This window comes from Lactuca serriola, chromosome 9 (genome assembly GCF_051521515.1).
Source record: "Lactuca serriola cultivar US96UC23 chromosome 9, Lser_US96UC23_V15, whole genome shotgun sequence".
In the NCBI taxonomy this organism is placed as follows: Eukaryota; Viridiplantae; Streptophyta; class Magnoliopsida; order Asterales; family Asteraceae; genus Lactuca; species Lactuca serriola.
This window is the reverse complement of record NC_136416.1, coordinates 212,117,261-212,127,948: the sequence shown is the minus strand read 5'-3', so window position 1 is coordinate 212,127,948 and position 10,688 is coordinate 212,117,261.

The following is a 10,688-nucleotide window of genomic DNA, read 5'->3' as shown; positions in this document are numbered from 1 at the left end:
CATCCATATTTGGTTATTAATGTATTTTTTATGCAGTAAGTCATTTATGTATTAATTCACTTGTCAATTACACCATTTTGAGAAATGTGAGGCGGTCATTTGGTTTTGTTGCTAACATGGATTTGATAATATTAACTATATGTTTTTAACGCCACATAAGTAATTCCACATCGTTTTAAAAAGGTATCGATATAGTTTCTCTCATCAATTTGCTCCATAAACAAAAAAAAGTAGACCAAAAAACTAGGGTTTTTTGAAGTGTAAAAGCATCAAAGCAGTAGACATGGAAAATCTTAATGTTAATGGAGTTTATGCGAAAGTGGAGCTCAACCATAATGGGTCATTTGTTCGACATCCCTTCTCTTATGCTAATGGTTTTACCCTTACCATTGACGATCATGATTTTGTTGGTATGGATTACTCTAAGTGTGTGACATGGATTGATGTAACATCCCGAGTTTTTAGGTATTTTAAAATCTCTCATTTGGTGTTGAATTATGTCACTTTGTTTATAGGATTGTAAGAAAGTAGCCCTAAGAAGCCCTAGTGACAAAATGGTAATTTTGAGGCAGGAGGTGTACGCTAAGCGTACATGTGAGTATGTTGGGCGTACACATATGTATGTTGGGTGTACTTATGTCCCAGTAAAACCCTAGATTTTAGGGTTTGTGGGGTTTTTAAGCACCTTTATGGATCATTTAGCCTCATCCTTTCAGCCTCCAAGCCTTTGAACCATTTTTGGAAAACCCTAACCCCTTAAGAGAGTTTGTTGAGCTAAAAGTGTGTTCTTTGTGTGCTTAAGGAAGAAGGAGTTGCATCAAGGAGATTATAAGTTGAAGAAAGCTTGTGGATCTTGGATCATCACCTTCTTGGGAAGCTATAGAAGGTAAAAAGTTGCTACCTTTATGCTTTGTTTGCTTGGATCTCATTTTGGTAACTTTATGTTGTTCTTTTTGTCCCAAAAGTCCCATTGTTATGCATGTTTGGTTTTGGACATTTTGGGTTGTCCTTTCAGACTCTAGGAAGGGTTCTAAGCCATAAAAATGAGGTTCCTTTAGGTAGTTTGGCTCCATGCTTCTTGTAGAAGGTCTTAATGGATTAAGACCATGTATTAAGGACTTTTTGGATGTTTAAAGCCATAAAGTTGGAGACTTTATGACTCTGGGGTGCATTTGGACCATGGATCTGAAGTGTGGGCTTAAGTGCTCAAGCCATTAAGCACTTAATGAAGTTTTAGGCTTTGCGAGGGTACACCCCACTTAGAAGGGAGTACACCCTACGTACTCAGTCAATGCCCACGTAATCAATCAATGCGAGGCTTGCATACGTTGTGCATACCTCTGGAGTACACCCTGCGTACTCGCATGGCTCGACCATTTTCAAGTTAACTCGGCTGGGTTGACTCAGTGGGTTTATGGACTTTGACTAGTTGACTTTGAGTTGACCAAGTTTGACTTTTAAGGGTATTTTGGATATTGTTGGGATTTGATGGAATTGGTCACTTGGTGGTTGTAGGCATTTGAGTTGAGAGCTGAGATTCGGAGTCGGGCCTTATCAGTTATGTGTTGCTTGTGAGGTGAGTTTTCCTCACAGTTATTGTGGGTCGAAGGCACCAATGCCGACCCATTGGATTGATATCCTGTTATGCATGCTATTTGTGTTTTTGATATGTTAGATCAATATCTTGATAGATAGGATGTTGCTATGCTTAGTGATATGTAGATCTGTTTTACTGACTGTAGATTGTTATATGATTATCTTTTATATGTGCACATGTTTGGTCGGTGGCTGAGGCTTCACTGCTTTATGCGTAAGCCAACAGGGCGGGGCATTCCAACTCGATGGTTGAGGGCCTAGGGTATACCATCCCGAGGATGATTGGACCCATAGTGTGTTGACATTCCAACCCGATAGTTGATGGGTCTGGGGTATTCCAACCTGGTGGTTGATTGGACCCATATTCTGTTGGCATTCCAACCCGATGGTTGAGGGCCCTAGGGTATTCCAACCCGATGGTTGATTGGACCCATAGTATGCTGTTATTTTATATGTGTTAATTGTTGTGATGGTACTTTGGGGGAACTCACTAAGCTTTGGGCTTCCATATTTGGGTTGTGTTTTAGGTACCTCAGATGATCGTGGGATGACAATGGCTTGATCGTGCACCTCATGTTCTGTTTTGTGATTTTGGGAAAAACTCTGATGTTAAAATTGTTTTGAAAACTACTATTTAAACAATTGTGATTTTTGGTTGGTTTTAAAAAGTCTAAATTTTTATGAAATTTAATGGATGTTACAAGTTGGTATCAGAGCCTTGGTTTGAGTGAATTGGAGGAATACTCGTGTGAATCTAGTCTCAAACTAAGGAAAAATATTTTCAAAACCAATTTTCAAACAATTTTCAAAATGGTTGAGGAGGAAGCAAGGTGTACGATCGGCCGGAGCCAGTAAGTAGACCCCAAAATACTACATTGTTACTTATATCGTGATATGTTAGAACAATATGCTAGTGATAGGCTAGAGATCTTCAGGAATTGCATGATAGAGTTGCCTGATTATATGATTCCTGATAGCCTAGGACCTTTCTTTTTATGGAATTGACATCATTACTGTAGTTGCTTAGTGTAGGCATCATGGTTATACATAACTAAGATCTTATAGCCTGAGAATGTTTGCTAAGCGTACATGTGAGTACGCTATGTGTACTAGGGCGCATCCTAGTACGGTGGGCGTACTTATGTCTGAGTGAAATCCTATATATTAGGGTTTGTGGCGTATTTAAGCACCCTTATGGATCATTTAGCCTCATCCCTTTAGCCTCCAAGTCTTTGAGCCGTTTTTGGAAAACCTTAACCCTATAAGAGAGTGTGTTGAGCTAAAAGTGTGTTTCTTTGTGTGCTTAAGGAAGAAGGAGTTGCATCAAGGATATTAGAAGCTGAAGCAAGCTTGTGGATCTTGGATCGTCACCTTCTTGGGAAGCTCTAGAAGGTAAAAAGTTTTGACCTTTATGCTTTGTTTGCTTGGATCTCATTTTGGTAGCTTTATGATATTCTTTTTGTCCTAAAAGTCCCATTGTTATGCATGTTTGTTTTTAGACGTTTTGGGTTGTGCTTTCAGACCCCAAGAAGGGTTCTAAGCCATAAAAATGAGGTCCATTTAGCTAGTTTGGCTCCATGCTTCTTGTATAAGGTCTTAATGGATTAATACCATGTATTAAGGATTTTTGGATGTTTAAAGTCATAAAGTTGGAGACTTTATGACTATAGGGTGCATTTGGACCATGGATCTGAAGTTTGGGCTTAAGTGCTTAAGCCATTAAGCACTTAATGAAGTTTTGGGCTTTTGAGGGTACGCTCCATGTAGAAGGGAGTACGCTTTCATACTCGGTTAACGCTTCCGTAATTAGTCAATGTGAGGCTTGCGTACGTTGCACGTACCTCCGGAGTACGCCCTGCGTACTCACATGGTTCAACCATTTTCGAGTTAACTAGATTGGGTTAACTCGGTTGGGTTGATGTGGATGGGTTGACTCAGTGGGTTTGTGGACTTTGACCAGTAGACTTTGAGTAGACCAAGTTTTACCATGTTTGACTTTTAAGGGTATTTTGGGTATTGTTGGGTTTGATGGAATTGGTCACTTGGTCATTATAGGCATTTGAGTTGAGAGCTGAGATTCAGAGTCGGGCATTATCAATTATGTGCTACTTATGATCTTTTAGATCGGTATCCAGTTAGATAGGATGTTGCTATTCTTAGTGATATGTAGATATGTTTGACTGACTGTAGACTATTATATGATTATCTGTTATATGTGCACATGTTTGGTCGGTGGCTGAGGCTTCACTGCTTTGTGCGTTAGACAACAGGCTGGGGCATTCCATACCGATGGTTGAGGGCATAGGGTATTCCATCGTGAGGATGATTGGATGCATAGTGTGTTGGCATTCCAACCCGATGGTTGAGGGGTCTGGGGTATTCCAACCCGATGGTTATTTGGACCCATAGTATGTTGGCATTCCAACCCGATGGTTGAGGGGTTGGGGTATTCCAACCCGATGGTTGATTGGACCTATAGTATGTTGTTATTGTATATGTGTTAATTATTGTGTTGGTACTTTGAGGGAACCCACTAAGCTTTGGGTTGTGTTTTAGGTACCTCAGATGATCGTGGGAGGGCAAAGGCTTGATCGTGCACTTCCTCATGTTGTGTTTTGTGATTTTTTGAAAAACTCTAATGTTAAACTTGTTTTGAAAACTACAATTTAAACAATTAAGATTTTTTCTTGGTTTGAAAAAGTTTAAATTTTTATGAAATTTTATGGGTGTTACACTTGAACTTTTCATGAAAGAAGAATACAGGAAAATTTATTGCTACAAGCTAGACAAAACATTGTTGGATGAGATTCTCCATATTACAAATGATCTAGATGATGAAAGTTTCATTCTTTTATTCTTATAGAACATATGGTAAACTTTCCCTATATATGGACGATACTGGTGCTAGAATAGAGGAATGGTTTGCTGATGAAGTCAATGAAGATGATGAACATGATTCATGCATCATGGGTGGGGAAAATAAGTAAGAGGTAGCTAACATAAGAGAATTTGATGTTGATTATACCGAGGGAACAATAATTATGAACAAAACATCAAATGATAAGATTCTAAGTAGATTGTTTGCTCATGAGGGAGAGGACTTCAACATCAACAATGATGAAGCCGGTAGGGGTGAAAGTAAGACCAATATGCACAAGTGCATCCTGTTTTTAATGGATAGTTACATTGTAAAAAGAAAATGCACGTACTTGTTATGAGGTTTAAGGACCTAGGATAAGTGTAAACCATGTTGTTCAACTATGTTGTAGCTAATAGGTACCAACTTTGTTTTCAAAAGAATGATAGGAAACTACTGTTGGTTTTGTGTTATTAAGGTACTTGTGTTGGGTTTTGAGCATTCTAACACTCCTAAGTGTACATGCAATCCTAAATACCTTGGATCTATGTTTTCTCTAATATACATGCAAATATGAACTTTCCAAGGTATTCATCCTAACTAGCATAATAACACTGATTCATATGAATATATCAAGTTAGAATTACATACCTCTTTGATGTAGAATGTCTTCATGAAGCTTGAGTGCCTAGTGCCCCAAGTGTGACACCTCAAATGGTTCACACAACACCAAATACACTTGGAATAACTTGAGAGAACATACACACTTCATGAAATCGGCTAAACCTTTTTCCTCACATATAGTGGCCGATTTTCTCCAAGAATAAGATCATTATATAGTTAGGGTTACACCATGTAAACCCCAATTGTCACGGCCTTTCATTTCCATGATCCATGCGTACAAATACACCATGGAGCATCTTATGGGTTTTAGCCCAACTTGACAATCCATGGAGCATTAGCCCACTATATAAGTATGGATGATTATACAATCAACCCATATATTTAATTAGTCTTCTTTTGATCACTTAATTAATACTAGATTAATTCTTGATCAATACTAATTAAATAATCTTATTAATATATTAGAACTTATAATATATTAACCAACCTTAAGTGTTATTTCTCTCATTATAGTCTATCCAAATGCATGATGCCATGCAACCCAAATGGACCATGCCAGGTCGGGTGAAGCCTTACCAATTACAATTATGGACTTAGACATTAATCCAACAGTCTCCCACTTGGATAAGTCTAAAAATATTATTGTGTATGACTTCAAGAACCGACTGGCAATCATAGCTCTCAAAAGCTTCTGTCGAAATTTGACCTTGCTGATGATCTCTGACCTTTGTCAACGACTTGTCCATTAGATAAGTGATCATATAATCCTCCATTCTAGATATCATATGGACTGAGACATGGATTATAATCATTCTTTCTGTCCATCTGTTGTTTCCCGATTTTCAATTCATGATGACTGACTGATTGAACAAATCAAATCAGTCCTGACTTGGCCAAGCACTCACATGTATCATCATTAAATCATCGAGGGGCCCACAAATATCACTTTTATCTTGAAGGTAAAAGGAATGGATAAACTTCGACTCGTATGGCTTGTTCTACTACTTGTTGAATCATACACAAAGGCACGTTTTATAACATCGAGATACTAATGCGTTTTCGTGCAATCAATGTACAACCAACTCATAGTAACAACTCATATCTTTAGGTTTGAAGAATATAAGATATTATTGTCTCATGATCACTCGTGATAAAATCCATGAAGTCATTCCAATGAGCGTGGGTTGAATCCAATACTCAGAACTTATGAGCACTCATGAGTGTTGTAGCACCACCTTGTCCAACATCTTAGACCTCTACAAGCCCAACCCATGACAATCTTGATTCATATCTACTTCCAACATATGACCAACTATGGATGGTTTGAATAACTTAGTCATGCAGGAAGAACGACCTAGTTATTCTGGAAGTCAAAACATGCAAAATGAAACACAAGAATAATTGAATCCAATATTGTCTCAGAACTTATGAATATAAATAAAACACCTTTTAGTTATCACCATATGATTACACATTATTCATTGCATATTGTTTCAGCTATCAACTTTATTCTTGAATTAAAACATTAGTTGTCCCATGCTCCGAGCATGTACACTATGTTTTTCTAAACAATAGCTTTGCCATACACCAAGTATGCACTCTATGTTTGTCTAAACATTAGTTATTCCATCCTCCAAGCATGCATACCAAGTTTGTCTATGATCTTTACCTTGTGAAATAGATCGATTGAATATAACTCCAATGATTCTCATTTGACAGTCCCAAGTCCTTGCGTCAATGCAAGAATTCCAAACTCATTCCTTTTACCGAAATCTTTTCGATTCTAAACTTATATGCATTGGTCATATTGTAACGGTTACGCACAAAGTCACAAAGACTTGTCAACAACATTATAGAGTATTCCAATGGAGATCAACTCCATGGAACCGAAGTCTCATATTCAAAGTTCATTGCCTTTGAACACTCTTATTGCATTAAGTTTCCTAATCTTACACAGATAACTTCCACCTATGGAGACAACTCCATATTCCCATTTTGACTACCCCTTCTGAACAAGAATTGCCTCTTTTCAGATTAGGTCAATATGGTCCTTCCAAAGTTAACACTATACTTCCAACTGTCCTTGAGCAACCAATCCTTGATAAAACCTTAGATTGTCCTTGACAATTTCTTAGTCCTTTTAGTCATATCCAGTTCTAGACCTTTTCCCTTCTTAATGCCCCATGCATTTGGAAAATTTTAGAAAGAGTAAATTACACGGATGGTCCCTATGGTTAATGGTTACTTGCACGCTTGGTCCCTAAGAAGTTTTTTTTAACTCGGACCATCCCTAAAACCTAAATTTGTTACCCGCCCGGTCCCTAAGTTAACTTTTCGTTTGTTTTGCTGTTAAACTATGGTGAAAAGACATATCTACCCTTACTTTTATATTTAATATAGGGAGAGAGAAAGAGATAAAAGAAATCACCGCCACCCAACGCCCTCACGTCCTTACCCTTCTTCTTCTTTCTTCACTTCTCCTGAATCATCTGCCACATCGCAACTTGCTTCTTCACCTTGAAATCGAACAACAAGTCTGTCACAAGAAAAAGTAAACGCACAGATCGATTTTCGGAATCTACGGAAACGCTAATGACAGGTGTGATTTTTTTGGTGTGGAGACGATGAAGAACGCTGATATGATGGAGGAGTCTACGGAAACGATAAACAACATCGATGATTTCTATGGTGCGAAAACAATAAACGTCAGTGATTCTCTAGGTTGTGGAAACAATGAACATTGTCATCGATTTCTGGGATTTGGAAACGATTCACGATTCATAATGACAATGTGTCTTAAGATTTAGAGAGGATTCATCCATACAAAGGCAGCCTTGCACTTGGGGATCGATTTAGGAAGAGGAATATGCACAAGGATTTTGTTGTGTGGATACAGAGGCGGACATTAGGAATTCGAAGACAACTGCTTTCAAAGTTCCTTCTTGGTTGGAGAGAGAGGGAGAGAAAGAAGTAAAGAAAGATATGAGGTTTTGTCAATTTGGATTCTAGCATTTGACGGAGTAAAAATTTAGGAATTCTTTGTGTGAAATTTTCCAATTCAGTGTATTGTACATCTTTTAGAAGCTTGCAATATGCAAACTTGATTTTATGATGTAAAACTTATAAGGATTGCTTAGTTGGAAGGAATTATTCAGTCCAAATCAAGTTAGTCCCTGAAGCTAGTTTTAAGACATGTTAAAAACTTGATTTTATATCTTATCTGTTGTTAACTCTTTGTATAACAGGTGAATATGACTTTATGAGTTTTAACTAATCTTTTGTTCATTGTTGATTTTTTCATAACAGGTGAAAGTTCCAACTTGGATTGAAATAGTAAAGAAGGATTTTTCAGTGTAGGTGCCCGATTTGAACCTATGTTAGAATCAAAGGAGAATGATGCTATTAAAACAAATTTACCCTTCAGACCCATTTTTGCTGTACACCAAATAACAAGGTTCATTTTTCATTTTCTTACCCCTTTCCTCCTTCACGACTCGGATACATGTCATGGTATTGAAGTTTATTATTAAAAGATTTTCAAGTTTGCTACTTATATAAAAAATCAACATTCAGGCATGTTATTATTTGGAGCTTACTGATGAAGTCGGTGCACCAGTGCACCGAGAAGAACGAGAAAGAAGAAATTGATAAAAAGAAGGTTGGGTAGGTCTTTAAGTGGCTATAAACATGGAAGGACAAAAATGCCCCCAACGTGCTACTCACATGGGGGTTAATAACAGCAAAATAGATGGCGAAGTTAATTTAGGGACTGGGCGGGTAACAAATTTAGGTTTTAGGGATGGTCCGAGTTAAAAAAACTTCTTAGGGACCAAGCGTGCAAGTAACCATTAACCATAGGGACCATCCGTGTAATTTACTCTTTTAGAAAGGATGAATATAGCACATGCAATCGATCCTATATCCGAAGCATATGGGACACGATTCATGATGTCTCACATAAAGACTAAACCAGTCTTTTGCTATAATATTTCCATTTCAATTTGCCAAGTTCTCATAATTCAGATTATGAAAAGGGATGCCGTAATCATAATCGAATTTTAGAACACAAATAATGGACCTATATATAGAATTTTCTTATGTTGAGTCATTCCAACATAACATTCATATATATATATATATATATATATATATATATATATATATATACACACACACTTGACTAAATTTGATTAAAATCTCACAATCTAAGCTTATAGATTTGAGATGAAGTGTAATTTCCTCTCCCTTAATTATAGCAAAACAACTTTTTCCCAATTGAAACCTTTTGTTTTCTATAATTAACATTGCTAACTTGCAACCTTTATCATAATTATCATGCTCCCACTAACATGATGATTATTAGCATAACACTTAGGCTCCCACTAGCTTTGACATGTACTCAGAAATCAGCTGAACTTCTAGAAAGACAATACTTTATTGACTTTCCTACCAAAGTTCAAATTTCTGATACTAGATTGTTTTAATAAAACTTTATCAATATCATACACCTTATCTTAGATAGCTCACATGTGTGTCTAAACAATTTTAAGAACTACGAAAAGGGATGCCGTAATCATAGTCTCGATTGTTTAGACCTTTGCCACTTCTCACAAGTCCATGTTAGTGTGTCGGTTAACCATACACGCTCCACTAACGACTTTGAGAATGTAAATATCACAATTGCTATCTAGCTAAAATCTACTTAGTGAAAGTGTTTCCTCACCATCATTTTCATGAATCGGAGAGAAACCTTATGAACCTTAGATTTCATGGTGTATGTGTTCTTATCCATGTGAATTGTCAAAACCCTAGTCACAAGACAAGGATAATGACAAATCCAAACTCATATGGACTGAACTCAATCTGAATTTCTTGTCATCTGACAGCTCAAGGGCCTGCCATTGCTTCCAAGTTGTTATGCAACCAATTGAGAACTCTAAGAACTCATATGCAAAGCCAACTTTAACTGGAATGGGAATAGAATATGTCAACACGACAGGGTATAAACCTCAAGTCGTGTGCTAGTGAAGAACTTCAGGTTTTATTCTTGATTAATTCTTGAGACTTTCAAGACCTTTAAGACTCCCACTGTCCTCTTGACATATAAGACTCCCTTGTCAAACATCCAAGAGATAGTGCGGATTCTTTATCAAGACAAACACTTCACACAATTGGCCTAAGTTGGTCTTTGTTTTATCCAAAACATCACAACTTACCAATTTCAAATGTACAAGAGTAGAAAACCTTTTACTCTTGCATTTGACTAGTGTTAATAAAACCTTCTTTTAAGATATGTCACTTAAGTTACAATCTTGGAGTATGACTCTAAGAATTGTTTTGGAACGAGGTATGAATCATCTTCTTGATTTGACCACTTCAACAATTCATAGCTCCTCTTCTTAGCTATCAGAATAAACATAGAGGATGAATTGTGATAAGGTCTCTTAATCATTAAGATGATCATATAACATGATACTAAAGTACTCTCCCATCTTTTCAGATTTGCGAAACTTGTATCCTTCTTCCTAATTTGATTCTTCTCATTCGTTCTGCCATACACCGAAATCTTTTCAATGCTTCAGAATTATACTTAGGCCTGTAAGTATAACCA